A 10343-nucleotide genomic window follows, 5' to 3' on the forward strand; every position below is an offset into this window, starting at 1 on the left:
TTGGACTCTATGCCTCTAGCTACATTGTTTGGAAAGCTTCAAGAGCACGAAATGGAATTGGGTCGCTTGACGATGCATGAGGATTCGGACCGGAAGAAGAAGAGCATCACATTGAAGGCTACGACCTCCAAACCAAAAGAAGATAAAGATGATGATGAATCTGACTCCGATCTGGATGATGAAACAATGGGTTTCCTTGTTCAAAAATTCAGTAAATTCATAATAAGAAAAGGAGGATTCAAAACGTTTCAGAAGAAAGAAGTGAAGAAATCAACCAAGAAAGGCAAGAACACCAAAGATCGCTTCACTTGCCACGAGTGCGGAAAAGCAGGACACATGCGATTTCAGTGTCTAACCTATCTGAAAAAGGTTGATTCAGAAAAGAGCACTCCCAGGAAATTCAAATCTAAGAATGCGTACATCGTATGGGATGTACTTGAGGAGGAAACAACATCAAGCACCTCTAGTGAGGAGGAGTCAGCAAAGCTATGTTTGATGGCTAGATCTGACAACGATGGCAATTCAAGCATACAGGAAGATAAACATGAGGTATATTCTGACACCTCATCCATTTCTGATGACTCACCTCCCCATGATGTTTTATATGAGGCTTATGTCGAGTTACATGATGAACTAAAAAAATTAGTTAGGATAAACGTTGATAGAAAAACATTAATCCTACAAAATGAAGAAAAAATAAGCAAACTACAAAAAGAATTAGATGAATTGAAACTAGAAAACGAAACATTAAACAACATCTATTCTTGTAGCACATGTAACTGCTCTGAAAATAATTTATGTCAAAAACCTGTCTGTGAGACTTGCGAGACTTTGCAAGAAGACAATTTTAAACTTAAAGAAAAACTCACACGTCTCACAAACAGTCAACAACAATTAGACACTATGCTAAGTCAAACAAGAAACGTTGGTGATCATACAGGACTAGGTTATACTCGCCCTACTAGGAACAAAAGACCATATAGAAAACCTGTAGCTCGTCCTAAAAATAAATATCACAAGCACACACCTACATGTTTTTACTGTGGTGCATATGGTCACACTTCATATTCATGTTACATTAGAAAGTATGGTGTACCTAGTGGCGTTTATATGTGGATAAAGAAGGGAGATAACTCCCCGATTACTAACAGAAAAGGACCCAATATCAATTGGGTACCTAAAAAAGCAAGTGATCTTTTTGCAGGTATGTTTTCGAACATAAGGGCAGAAATGCTACCTAGACAGCGGGTGTTCAAGACATATGACAGGTGATAGATCAAACTTCTTGGATCTTTCACTTAAAGGTAGAGGATACGTCACGTACGGAGACAACAACAAGGGAAAGATTCTTGGCACCGGAACAGTTGGTAACTCATCTCAGACTCTTATTGAAAATGTTCTTTATGTTGAAGGTTTAGAACATAATCTCTTGAGCATAAGCCAACTCTATGACAAAGGTAACCGTGTACCTTTTGATTCTGAGTGTTGTATTATTCGTGACATTTTATCTAATAATGTTAAATTTGTTGGTCATCGTATAAATAATATTTACATGGTTAATTTGGATGATGTCACCACATTATTTTCAAAATGCTTGATTTCTAAAGAAGATGACATCTGGCTTTGGCACAATGTAAGAGATCTAGATAAATTATAATCAAACGAACTAGTTGAGGGGCTACCAAAACTATATTTTAAAACCAAAGAGATTTGTAACACTTGTCAAAAGTGCAAACAAATCAAAAACTATTTTAAAAAGAAAAATGTGATCTCCACTTCAAGGCCTTTGGAGTTACTCCATATGGACTTGTTTGGGCCATCACAAATCATGAGTTTTGGAGGTAGCTATTATGCCTTAGTTATTGTTGATTATTTCTCCCGATTTACATGGACATTATTTCTATATGCAAAAAGCGATGCGTTCAAATCTTTTAAAAATATTGCCAAGCAAATCCAAAACCAACTTAACATGAAAATAGTATATATACATAGTGATAACGGGGGAGAATTTGAGAACTTTCAGTTTGATAAATTCTGTGATAAGCATGGCATTTTACATCAATTCTCTACTCCTCGCACTCCACAACAAAATGAAGTTGTTGAAAAGAAGAATCGTGTTGTAGAAGAATTGGCCAGAATCATGCTTAATGAAAGTAATATCCCCAAATATTTCTCGTTCCCCAAATATCCCTCATGGATCCTCAAACTTGGCACATTTTAACTTCTCGTTCCCCACTTGATTGTAGTTTGAGGCATACCTCACCAAATCTTCAACTTTGGTAGCATACTCCAGGTGACAACTTGTTGATCATGCTCCATCCGATGTCTAGAAAATTCCCACCAGTTCTCAGCTTCCTTAGTCAGCATATAGGTCGCATAGGTGACCTTCCGCTCTTCAGTGCACATAAGTGTTCGAAAGATCCTTTCCAACTCTTGGATCCAATCATTTGCATCTTCTGCGGCAAAACCTCCTTTAAACTTTGGGGGTTGATGACGACAGAATTCGTCCAAGCCCCTATATTGAGCCAGTCCTTGGTTGGGTTGAGGTTGTTGTTGATTCAGCTGTTGAAAATTTGCCTTCACATTCTGAATCGCTGCAGTCATTGCAGCCATTTAGTCCAGGTTAGCAGCTCCACGTCCAACCATCTTAAATATGTGAACATTAGACGCGTGTATGAGATACTTCTCCTACTGAACTTATCTATGGGTTGGATTCTCAACCGAATAAGGTAAGCAAACAATTAAGCACACAAGTCACAGAGGAAAGCATGTGAGGCCATGCCCAAGGCTGAATAGAAAAGAACCACTCTGATACCATGTTGTAACGTCCCGAAAATTACTCCAACAATATTGCCCAATAATGGGTAATTTTTTTTTTATAATGTAAAACTCTTCATTTACATTTAATTCATTTTCAGGACATCACATTTAGTAACCTAAAATGCGGAAAAGACAACAATAATTCATGGAATGATCCTTTATTAAAATAACTGAAAACATATACAAAGGCAAAGCGGAATACATCTTAATCCAAACTGAAATATATACAATAGTCTGGTTTATTCAGAACATTATAAGTACCCTACACAGATACTCGCCTCAAGGGCAACTAGAAATAGAAATGACCACTAGCGACTAGCTCTGAGGTTAGCGGGTGTACTAGAACATTCCCTAGGATCCTACTCCATCTCAGAATCGAAAGAGAGGTCCACCACCTCAATGGAGTCCTCTATACATACAACTCCACACAGTCTTCATCTTCGGCTTCTTGCTCCTCTTCCGGGTTGTTGGACGAACCCTGTGACTTTCTTCCCACTCCCACCTCTGCCTGAAGATCGGGTGGCGTCAGTATAGCAACTCTCTTCCCAAGTGGGGAACTAGGCACATCGTCCCTACTCCGTCTCCGAGCAAGTGGTCCAACATCAGTGGATCCGTGAGGGATCACAGAATGAATTGATGGCGTAGTAGGCGCAAATCTCCGAGCAGGCAAGGTGAATGAAGCCTCCAAGTTTGCATGCTGAGAAGAGAAGCGCCTCATAGAGCCGTCACAAACCATCTCTAGCTCTAAGGCACAAGGGCCTGTGTCGATATATCTATGTCCATTACTACTCCATGTCCCCTCATGGGACATCGAGAATTGGTAGCTCCGAGTCCTCACTGTATGGTCCATCTGAATGAGAACGCGAACCGAGAACAAGCATAAAGAAAAGAAAAGAAGAGAGAGTAAGACATCTAATGAATATAATTCATTGACGACGTGGAATTACACGTAATATCACATCCAGACAAACATGCATAATATACACAATATAGATCACAAACATAATGCACAATGATGAATGCGGTTATAACTCAGATCATGGGGATTAATATCCACGATCTCAATGTATAAATGTTATGCTTATTTCATCCATCCTTACACCAATATCCTCCCAATATACTATTCGGAAATAACCAAGAGTACAGGTCCCAAAACAAGCCGATTTGATCACACCAAAACTTATTCCTCGCAAGGATATATATATGATCGATCAGTTCCAAAGAACGGTCCATTTCAGGACGGTGTCGTATCAAACACTTTCTGGGCATCCCTCTAATTGATCTTGATTGCAAAGAGGGGTTGTCGGAGATCGTCTAGTTTGCGCTGTGAGAACTGTTCGATCCAACAGAATACCTCATCTTGGAATACGGGGGACTTGTCTCACCTAGACTCTCCCTCAAGACTTTGCTGAAAAATCACCGCCATCGCCGTCCCTGTCAACATCGCGGGGCTCGTTCGTCTCCCGTAAATTTCCTCTCCACTACTTCCTTATTTATAATGAATATGCACACTAACCGAAGTTAGCCGATTAAATATTTTAATTAGTCTTTTAAAATGATCGGCTCATCCTAAGACATCTCCCAAAGGAATGCTTCTTGTGGGACCCGATCTTACGTTATCACGTAATATAGGAATAACATCCCTACCACTACGAACCATCGCTGAATTACCCTGGACGGCCCCTTGGCCAAGCCTCTTATTGTCAGGCGACCTTGCTGTATGGTATCATGGAATCCTTTTTAGGCATAGCCTTGCTCACGACATCCTCGTCGGAATCCTTGTCCACATAAGGCGCAAGAACAAAAGTAATAGTATAAGTTGTTGATTTGGGCACTGGACTCAATCCTCTGAGACATGGTCTTTCCCAAGTGTAAATACACTTCACACCTAAGCTAGGGCTATTGCCTAAGCAATAAATCAATCAAAAACAGTCACAATTTATGTTTGTAAGCACTATAATTATTAGAAAAAAATAAAAAAAATGGATTTGAAGCATTGTTTTTATCTCTGCCTAGAAAGTTTGATCTATTAGTCATCAATAAAGGAAGAGCATAGAAAGAAAGGAAAAGAGATAGAAGAGTTTCTTCATTGACAAAGAACAACATACAACATCAAAAGAAGGATCGTGTCACCATGGATAAAGGTTGATAATCCATATCTATTTCTATTCTCTGAAAATTATGATTTCTTAAGGTTCATTTACACATAGTTTCCATAATAAAGTTACACGTGGTATCACATCACTTTTAAGAACTTATGGTTTTCCATTAATAATGATTCGATCGTAAATAATATATTGAAATATGTTCTTGAATATTTAGTGAACTAAAATATAATTATTTCTGCTCCATGAACATAAATAATTAAAGAAACAAAACAATAATGACAATGTGTTATATTTATTTCTATTTTGCACTATGTTATTCTGTTATATATTGCATTTCAGAGCAGAAAGTAAATAAATAAAATCATTTGAAAAGTGAAAAGGTACTAGAGTATGTTTATATATATATATATAGCATTAAGAGTAATGTAAACATATATATGTATGAACATTTATTAACATTAATATATACATAAAAGCACCATTCCTTGTATATATTATATCAGTTCAGGTGTCTGTTTTTGTTTTGATATATATATATATATATATATATATATTAACATTGAAGTAATTTTGATGTTATATATATAGTTAATATATATGTATTAAATATGTTATATATAAATTTAACAGAATATATAATATATAACCGTGAATATACCTATTTGATGTTATATATATAGTTAATATATATATTAAATATGTTATATATAACATTAACAGAATATATATAACATATAACCGGGAATATACCTATATAATTAAGTTATAATTTAATATGTATTTAACTTTATAATTTATGTGTAATTTTAGGAGTCATATATATGTATAATATTATGACTTGTTAGATGTTTGAAATTATTGTATGATAGATTTATTAATCATCAAAGTGATCAAATTTTTATGCTTATTAAATTCCAAATTGTATGATCATTTCATTTGTTTGAAATTATTGTATGATAGATTTGTTAATCACCAAAGTGATCAAATCTTTATGTTTATTTAATTCTAAATTGTATAATCATTTCATTTGTTTGGAATTATTGTATGATAGATTTGTTAATCACCAAAGTGATCAAATCTTTATGTTTATTTAATTCCAAATTGTATGATCATATTTCATTTGTTTGGAATTATTGTGTGATAGATTCATTAATCACCAAAGTAAACAAATATTTATGTTTATTTAATTCCAAATTGTATGATCATATTTTATTTACTCATTAATTTGATATTGTGAATAATATAACAATTATTTATTTATGAGTAAATTGAAGTTCATTATTATAAGACAGTTAAGAATCACCCAAAAGTTGATTGTTTGTTCTTATAATCAATGAGTATGTTGGTAGTACAAATGCATCATTAGTTATATTTATATATTCAAAGATAGTAAATGTTTCTAATATATGCATGCATCATTACTAAATTATGTGACCTCCTTTTAGTATCATCATGTCTAGTATGGTATGTTGATAAATTACTCAAAAGTAAACATTAATATACACTTATGAAATATTCTGAATTAATTTAGCTTGTTAGCATTTAACTCAAAGTCTTAATGTTTTTGTTTAATTTTTTTTACTACAGTATCTGTTGCTTTGCATTCGCAATTTTCATATGTTCCAACTTTCAATGGACTTAACTTCTCTGAATGGAGTGAACAAATCTAATTTTACCTTGGAGTAATGGATTTGAAATTGTCACTTAGAGAAGATAAGCCAAGTGTTATTACTGATATAAGCACTAAAGAACATAAAGTTCATTATAGAAATTGGGAAAGATCAAACAGATTGAGTCTAATATATATAGAATGAGTATTGTTGACAATATTAAGTCAGCTCTTCCTAAAATTGAAATTACTAAAGTTTGTAGAAGAGCACTCCTAAACTGCTCACAAGTCTCTTGATGGGACACTGAGTACATTGACCACCATAAAATTTGATGGTTCTCATACTATGAATTGGAATGACAAACATTGCAACAAGACTTAAGACAATGAGAATGAATGTGGATGAAGACTTCCTTGTGTAATTTATACTAAATTCATTATCCTTTGAATATGGTCCATTCCAAATGACCTATAACACCATGAAATATAAATGGAATATGTATGAATTGTATAGTATGTTAGTTCAAGAGGAAACCAGAATGAGGAGTCAAGGAAATCATTCCATCAATTAAGTTAGTCATCAAGGAGCTAGAAAGAAAGTCAATAAGAAACGTGATAATAAAGGGAATGAACTCTTAAAGATTAATGAGTCATATTCTCAAATCCACAAGAAAAAACATCATGATAATAGATGTCGTTTATATAGAAAGATTGGATATTTCCAAAAGGATTGTCCAAAACGCAAAGGTTGGTTTGAAAAGCAATGTAAGCCTAGTGCTTATGTATGTTTTGAATCAAACTTAGCAGAAGTTCCTTATAATACTTGGTGGATTGACTATGGATGTACAACTCATGTTTCTAATAAAGTTAAGGTTCTAGTGGAAGCTGTCAGGACTACAATACCAAATGAAAAATTTGTCTTTATGGGAAATAAAGTGAAGATTCTAGTGGAAGGCGTCACGACTTATCGTTTAATCTTTGACACTGGACATCATTTAGATTTATTTGAAATATTTTATGTACCAAATATATATAGGAATTTGGTTTCTTTATCTAAACTTGACGTAGTTGAATATTCTTTTAAGTTTGGTAATGAATGTTTCAGTTTGTAAAAATTTACTCATTTAATTGGCAATATTATATAATATGATGTATTATACAAGTTAAATTTTGATAATATTTTTTCTGAAACACTTTTAACCTTGCATCACAATGTTGGAATTAAGCGTGACTTAATTGGTGAACGTTCTAGTTACTTGTGGCATAAACGTTTGAGACATATTTCCAAAGAAAGAATGATAAGATTAGAAAAGGATGAAATCCTTTTGGATTTAAATTTTACCGATGTGACTATATGCTTGGATTGCATTAAAGGTAAACAAAGCACACAAAGAAAGGAGCCACACGAAGCACTAAGCTTCTTGAAATTATACAGACATATATTGGTGGACATTTTGATGTTAACTCTTTCAATAAGGAAAAATACTTCATTACCTTCATTGATGATTATTCATATTATGGACATATCTATTTATTGTTTGATAAATCTCAAGCATTAAAAGCCTTGGAGATTTACATTACTGAAGTTGAAAGGCAATTTGATAAAAAAGTGAAAATTATCATGTCTGATCGAGGTGGTGAGTATTATGGAAGATATGATGAAAATGAACAACATCCAGGTCCATTTTCTAAATTCCTTGAAAGTCGTGGTGTATGTGCATAATACACAATGTTAGGTACACCACAACAAAATAATGTATCAAAAAAGTGTAATAGAACATTGTTGAATATGGTTAGGAGTATGTTGAGTAATTCATCTTTACCTATTTCATTATGAACTTATACTTTAAAGATCGCCATGTATTTATTAAATAGGATTCCTAGTAAGGTAGTTCCAAAGACTCCTTTTGAACTGTGGATAGGAAGGAAACCTAGTTTAAGGCACCTGCATGTTTGGGGATGCCTAGCGGAAATTAGAGTTTATAATCCACAAGAAAAGAAACTGGAAAATCTATGATTATTTCATTGGTTATCTAGAACAATCAAAGGTGTGTATATTTTATTATCCAAACCATACTACAAGAATTGTTGAAACTAGGAATGCTAAGTGCATTGAGAATGATCAGATTAGTGGGAGTGAAGCACCACATAAAGTGGAAATTCAAGAAATGAGGGTACAAGTTCCATTTACTTGTGTCCCTAATAATGTTGTTCCTCAAACTATTGAACCGATTAGTAATGATGGAGAACAATAAAATAATCTCATTACTGAACTTGAAGTTGATGAACCTATAGTAGAAGAACCACAAAAGATAACATTAAGAAGATCTCAAAGAGAAAGACAATCTTCTATTCTTGATGATTATGTGGTTTACCTACATGAGTCAGAATGTGACATAGGAATTGAGAATAACCTAGTTATGTTTTCACATGCCATAGATAGTGATAATGCTGATAAATGGTTAAATTCCATGAAAGATGAGTTAAAATCTATGAAACAAAATCAAGTTTTGGACCTTATTGAGTTACCAGAAGATTGCAAAATAGTCGATTGTAAGTGAGTTTTCAAAACCAAACGTGATTGTTATGGTAACTTAGAACGTTATAAGGTCAGACTTGTAGAAAAAGGCTATACTCAGAAAAATCGTATTGACTATAAAGAGATATTTTCACCAGTCTCTAAGAAAGACTTGCTTATGATTATTATGGCATTGGTGGCTCATTATGATTTGGAGTTACACCAAATGGATGTGAAAATCGTCTTTCTAAATGAGGATTTAACAGAAAAGATCTATATGGATCAACCAATGGGATTCATAGAGAAAAGAAAAGAACACATAGTGTATAAACTTAAGAAATCAATATATGGACTTAAACAAAACCAAACGTGATTGGAGGTGGTTCAGCTATATTTTCAGAGTCTGCAATAGAATGCATAGAAACAACAGAATGTACAGACCAAGCAGAATGCATAGAAACAGCAGAATCAATATCACTATCAGGTAGATTAACACTAAGATGAAAAGAGTCACTATCTAAATTTAAATTCGTAACTTGTCTAACCAAACTATGAAATGTTCTATCAATTTCAGGATTTATTGGATGCAAAGAGTCAGGATTTGCCCTAGTCATGCACTAAATGCAGCAGTAAGAAACATGTAAGGCAGTAAGGGAAATACATGTTAAATTTTAGTAATCAACCAAAACTTTGCATCAATAAAATCCCAATACCATAGAAAACATACACAAAAAGTTTCAGGACAAAAATCAAAGCCTAACTAATTTAATTAAATGCAACAAAATCAAAACAATTGGAAAAATAAACTTGTAAAATAAAAAAGAAATAGTAAACAGACTCTTTTTGGATTTTCAGGTGGGCTTCTATAGATGCAGTGTTTAGAGAAAGAATCGTCTCATTTTTCTACCCCAAATGCATATATAATATGTCCAATTTTGATCAAAGATTCCAAAGTTATGCCAAAAATAGAAAATCAACAGTAAAACTAGTCACTACTTGTTTGTATCTCACAACCAGCAGCAAGGTGATTGGCTATGATGCATCCAATATTCAATATGTGATGAAACAAAGTTTCATACAAAAATTCCAACAACAACTATATTAACCAACATACACCCGAATCAACCAACATGCAAAAACTAAACAAGACAGCAAACAACAAAACACTGAATGCTATAGGCAAAATTTGAAACCCAAACAGAATGGTTATTCTAAGACACACACTAAACAATACTCTAAGAACCTTTGAGAAGAACCGATAATCCCCGGCAGCGGCGCCAAATTTGAT

Source organism: Lupinus angustifolius, chromosome LG18 (assembly GCF_001865875.1).
Source record: "Lupinus angustifolius cultivar Tanjil chromosome LG18, LupAngTanjil_v1.0, whole genome shotgun sequence".
Lineage (NCBI taxonomy): Eukaryota > Viridiplantae > Streptophyta > Magnoliopsida > Fabales > Fabaceae > Lupinus > Lupinus angustifolius.